Source organism: Oncorhynchus kisutch, linkage group LG29 (genome assembly GCF_002021735.2).
Source record: "Oncorhynchus kisutch isolate 150728-3 linkage group LG29, Okis_V2, whole genome shotgun sequence".
Taxonomy (NCBI): Eukaryota; Metazoa; Chordata; class Actinopteri; order Salmoniformes; family Salmonidae; genus Oncorhynchus; species Oncorhynchus kisutch.
Window position 1 is genome coordinate 19,622,228 of NC_034202.2, and position 6,000 is coordinate 19,628,227.

Consider the following 6,000-nt stretch of genomic DNA (forward strand, 5'->3'; position numbering starts at 1 on the left):
ATGTTGCAAACAATTGCCATGGGGGGAAATCCATAAACCGTACAATGGGACTATAACCAAAGGTTTCAAACTAAATTTCCCTAGAGACATAATAACAATTGACTTGACTTGTTTTGACTTTAAACTACTGAATGTCCTTGTCTTACTAGGGACGAAAAAAGAAAAAATAGGTTCACTGATGTTCAGCTATTCTTTTTCTTTTTTTTCATATTCCTCTCACTCTTATAATAACTTAATTATCAATGCACATTTGATCCCTTCATGGATGAAACTGAGGGTCCAGTAAGCTCTTGGACAGATTACTGGTTCAGTATTTATATCAATAGATACACTGCCCACATGGCTCAATGAAGTGGTCTACATCCTGGACATAAATTATATTCCCAAACGTCATAAGATTACTAAAGCAGATTTTACTATATTCCCACGCAATCAACAGTATTTCAGGAACATTGTGAGACACATCAACTAATCTATCATATTCAACTTTTTTCATGTCATCATAAATGATGGACATGCCACTTCTGATACCCCTGCAGTAATTGTTTTAAATGAACAATACTGGGGTGTTTCCACAAAAAGCAGATGAATCTCAATAAAAAGAGCATGATGTTATGATAGTACGACAAGATGCAAAGGAAGCTCATTTGATGTGATCATTTCTAGTGCAATAGCATAGCGTACTTAGGCAGAGTCAAGTGACAACATGGTTTGGTATACTGTGTAGATAAAAATGATATACTCTACATATTTGACAGTAAACATAGATGTTTACATTGGTGATGTACCATCCAGCAGAATAGATGTGTTCGTATTCCACCAGCCTCTCAAACTGGACCTGGGTTCTCTCAAATAATATCAAAATCGACCAATGAATCTAGAGTTAATGTTCCATATTTTGCCCAATTCCTTCATTAATGTGATAGATGACCGCAGAGGGGGAGCCTTTTTAATGTTTAATGAGTACGAGAAAAACAACAACCAATCAGATTGGCAGCCAACAGCCATTGAGTATTCTACTGCTATTCACTCTCATCCCTGTCAGGCTGGCTAGGCTGTATACTGTGGCTTCATATGAGTGCTTTCTCCACACTAGCATAATATTACATGTTCCCTGAAGGCTGGCATGTGTTATCTGTCCCGCTGAGGCTTTACATTGATTTCAGCAGATTTCTAGAGTGATTTTTGTAAGAGCATTTGGCGGAGATTAGTTTGCCTCTGAAAGCTTTTGGTTGGCTATTTAACAGAGACTCAGGCCAGCATTACCTTCCTGGCCCAGCTCTAAGCAGCACTAGATGAGCGGATGCTGATAAAGAGAGAGGATTGCTGTCAGGCAAAGCTGATCTTCCACCTTGTGCACGGGATTCTGTAGGCCAAATACAGGTGTACGAAGGTCCAGTCTCATGAACAATCCCCTTAGGCCTAATGGATTTGTATCACTAAGCTGCACGACACTCACTTGAAAGTAAGTCAGGCAATTTAGGAGTTGAGACTGGGTGATGGGAGGAAAATGAACTCATTAACTCAATAGGCTAGTGATCGGTAGGCATGATCCAGGGATGGGTATTTTGTACGTTTGTAAACTCCTCGTGATGTTCTCTATCATGGACCTGAATTACATAACCTGACAATCATTGCTATATTTTTGTTTACTTTCATAGCTGATTCATAGAAAAAGAAACACCCTATCAAAACAGTTCAGATGTGAAGTGGGTGTGAACTGGGTGTAGTTAATATTGGTCATCAGCATAGAGATTCATTCTATGTAATTCTATGGTCATGGGTGTCTGTTTCTACTACTCTGGGACCAGACGGAGACAGGGCTTTACCGTGAGATCACAAGCTTACCGAACAGACAGACAACTCGGAATATAGCATTGGCTACTAAGGGTGAGTCATGGTTAAGTACAAGCCTGTGAGGTGTCACTGTCAACATGAGAACGAGACAGACTCCAATATGACTGACAGAGAACACCATCCCAGCAAGAGATCAGAGCAATTTAGACATTGACTTTTGAGGAGCTCTTTCTTCACTCAGTATTGATATCACATAACAAAGCGTGAGGTTTTACAGGGCAACGGTCTAAATATGTTTATACATTTATTAAACCTTTATTTAACTAGGCAAGTCAGTTAAGAGCAAATTCTTATTTACAATGACGGCCTAAGACAGAGTGGATCTTCAGACAAAGTCAAACAATTGATCAAATCAAACTTTATTTGCCATATGCACCGAATACAACAAGTGTAGACCTTACCGTGAAATGCTTACTTACAAGACCTTAACCAACAGTGTAGACCTTACCGTGAAATGCTTACTTACAAGACCTTAACCAACAGTGTAGACCTTACCGTGAAACGCTTACTTACAAGACCTTAACCAACAGTGTAGACCTTACCGTGAAATGCTTACTTACAAGACCTTAACCAACAGTGTTGACCTTACCGTGAAACGCTTACTTACAAGACCTTAACCAACAGTGTAGACCTTACCGTGAAATGCTTACTTACAAGACCTTAACCAACAGTGTAGACCTTACCGTGAAACGCTTACTTACAAGACCTTAACCAACAGTGTAGACCTTACCGTGAAACGCTTACTTACAAGACCTTAACCAACAGTGTAGACCTTACCGTGAAACGCTTACTTACAAGACCTTAACCAACAGTGTAGACCTTACCGTGAAACGCTTACTTACAAGACCTTAACCAACAGTGTAGACCTTACCGTGAAATGCTTACTTACAAGACCTTAACCAACAGTGTAGACCTTACCGTGAAACGCTTACTTACAAGAACTTAACCAACAGTGTAGACCTTACCGTGAAACGCTTACTTACAAGACCTTAACCAACAGTGTTGACCTTACCGTGAAACGCTTACTTACAAGACCTTAACCAACAGTGTAGACCTTACCGTGAAACGCTTACTTACAAGACCTTAACCAACAGTGTAGACCTTACCGTGAAACGCTTACTTACAAGACCTTAACCAACAGTGTAGACCTTACCGTGAAACGCTTACTTACAAGACCTTAACCAACAGTGTAGACCTTACCGTGAAATGCTTACTTACAAGACCTTAACCAACAGTGTAGACCTTACCGTGAAATGCTTACTTACAAGAACTTAACCAACAGTGTAGACCTTACCGTGAAACGCTTACTTACAAGACCTTAACCAACAGTGTTGACCTTACCGTGAAACGCTTACTTACAAGACCTTAACCAACAGTGTAGACCTTACCGTGAAACGCTTACTTACAAGACCTTAACCAACAGTGTAGACCTTACCGTGAAACGCTTACTTACAAGACCTTAACCAACAGTGTAGACCTTACCGTGAAATGCTTACTTACAAGACCTTAACCAACAGTGTAGACCTTACCGTGAAATGCTTACTTACAAGACCTTAACCAACAGTGTAGACCTTACCGTGAAATGCTTACTTACAAGACCTTAACCAACAGTGTAGACCTTACCGTGAAACGCTTACTTACAAGACCTTAACCAACAGTGTAGACCTTACCGTGAAAAGCTTACTTACAAGACCTTAACCAACAGTGTAGACCTTACCGTGAAACGCTTACTTACAAGACCTTAACCAACAGTGTAGACCTTACCGTGAAACGCTTACTTACAAGACCTTAACCAACAGTGTAGACCTTACCGTGAAACGCTTACTTACAAGACCTTAACCAACAGTGTAGACCTTACCGTGAAATGCTTACTTACAAGAACTTAACCAACAGTGTAGACCTTACCGTGAAACGCTTACTTACAAGACCTTAACCAACAGTGTTGACCTTACCGTGAAACGCTTACTTACAAGACCTTAACCAACAGTGTAGACCTTACCGTGAAACGCTTACTTACAAGACCTTAACCAACAGTGTAGACCTTACCGTGAAACGCTTACTTACAAGACCTTAACCAACAGTGTAGACCTTACCGTGAAACGCTTACTTACAAGACCTTAACCAACAGTGTTGACCTTACCGTGAAATGCTTACTTACAAGACCTTAACCAACAGTGTAGACCTTACCGTGAAACGCTTACTTACAAGACCTTAACCAACAGTGTAGACCTTACCGTGAAACGCTTACTTACAAGACCTTAACCAACAGTGTTGACCTTACCGTGAAACGCTTACTTACAAGACCTTAACCAACAGTGTAGACCTTACCGTGAAACGCTTACTTACAAGACCTTAACCAACAGTGTAGACCTTACCGTGAAACGCTTACTTACAAGACCTTAACCAACAGTGTTGACCTTACCGTGAAACGCTTACTTACAAGACCTTAACCAACAGTGCAGTTCAAGAAGAAAAAAATATTTACCAAGTAGGCTAAAATAAAAAAGTATGATTAAAAAGTAACACAATAAGAATAACAATACCGAGGCTATATACAGGGGGCACCGGTACCGAGTCAGTGTGCAGGGGTACAGGGGGTGAAGTGACTATGCATTGGTAACAAACAAACAGCGAGTAGCAGCAGTGTACAAGAGGGGGGGTCAATGTAAATTGTCCGGTGGCGATTTTTATGAATTGTTCAGCAGTCTTATGGCTTGGGGGTAGAAGCTGTTGAGGAGCCTTTTGGTCGTGGACTTGGTGCTCCGGTACCGCTTGCCGTGCAGTAGCAGAGAAAACAGTCTATAACTTGGGTGACTGGAGTCTCTGACAATTTTCTGGGCATTCCTCTGACACCGCCTATTATATACAGTTGAAGACGGAAGTTTACATACACTTAGGTTGGAGTCATTAAAACAAGTTTTTCAACCACTCCACACATTTCTTGTTAACAAACTACAGTTTTGGCAAGTCGGTTAGAACATCTACTTTGTGCATGACACAAGTAATTTTTCAACAATTGTTTACAGACAGATTATTTCACATATAATTCACTGTAACACAATTCCAGTGGGTCAGAAGTTTACATACACTAAGTTGACTGTGCCTTTAAACAGCTTGGAAAATTCCAGAAAATTATGTTGTGGCTTTAGAAGTTTCTGATGGGCTAATTGACATCATTTGAGTCAATTAGAGGTGTACCTGTGGATGTATTTCAAGGCCTACCTTCAAACTCTTTGCTTGACCTCATGGGAAAATCAAAAGAAATCAGCCAAGACCTCAGAAAAAAAACTGTAGACCTCCACAAGTCTGGTTCATCCTTGGGAGCCATTTCCAAACGCCTGAAGGTACCACGTTCATCTGTACAAACAATAGTATGCAAGCATAAACACCATGGGACCACACAGCCGTCATACCGCTCAGGAAGGAGACGCGTTCTGTCTCCTAGAGATGAACGTACTTTGGTGCGAAAAGTTCAAATCAATCCCAGAACAACAGCAAAGGACTTTGTGAAGATGCTGGAGGAAACAGATACAAAAGTATCTATATCCATAGTAAAACAAGTACTATATCGATGTAACCTGAAAGGCTGCTCAGCAAGGAAGAAGCCACTGCCCCAAAACCGCCATAAAAAAGCCATGCACATGGGGACAAAGATCGTACTTTTTGGAGAAATGTCCTCTGGTCTGATGAAACAAAAATAGAACTGTTTGGCCATAATGACCATCGTTATGTTTGGAGGAAAAAGGGTGAGGTTTGCAAGCCAAAGAACAACATCCCAAACGTGAAGCACGGGGGTGGCAGCATCACAAAATCACAAAATTGTGCACTTCACAAAATAGATGGCTTCATGAGGAAGGAAAATCATGTGGATATATTGAAGCAACATCTCAAGACATCAGTTAAAGCTTGGTCGCAAATGGGTCTTCCAAATGGACAATGACCCCAAACATACTTCCAAAGCTGTGCAAAATGGCTTAAGGACAACAAAGTCAAGGTATTGGAGTGGCCATCACAAAGCCCTGACCTCAATCCTATAGAAAAGTTGTGGGCAGAACTGAAAAAGCATGTGCGAGCAAGGAGGCCTAAAAACCTGACTCAGTTACACCAGCTCTGTCAGGAGGAATGAGCCAAAATTCACCTTAT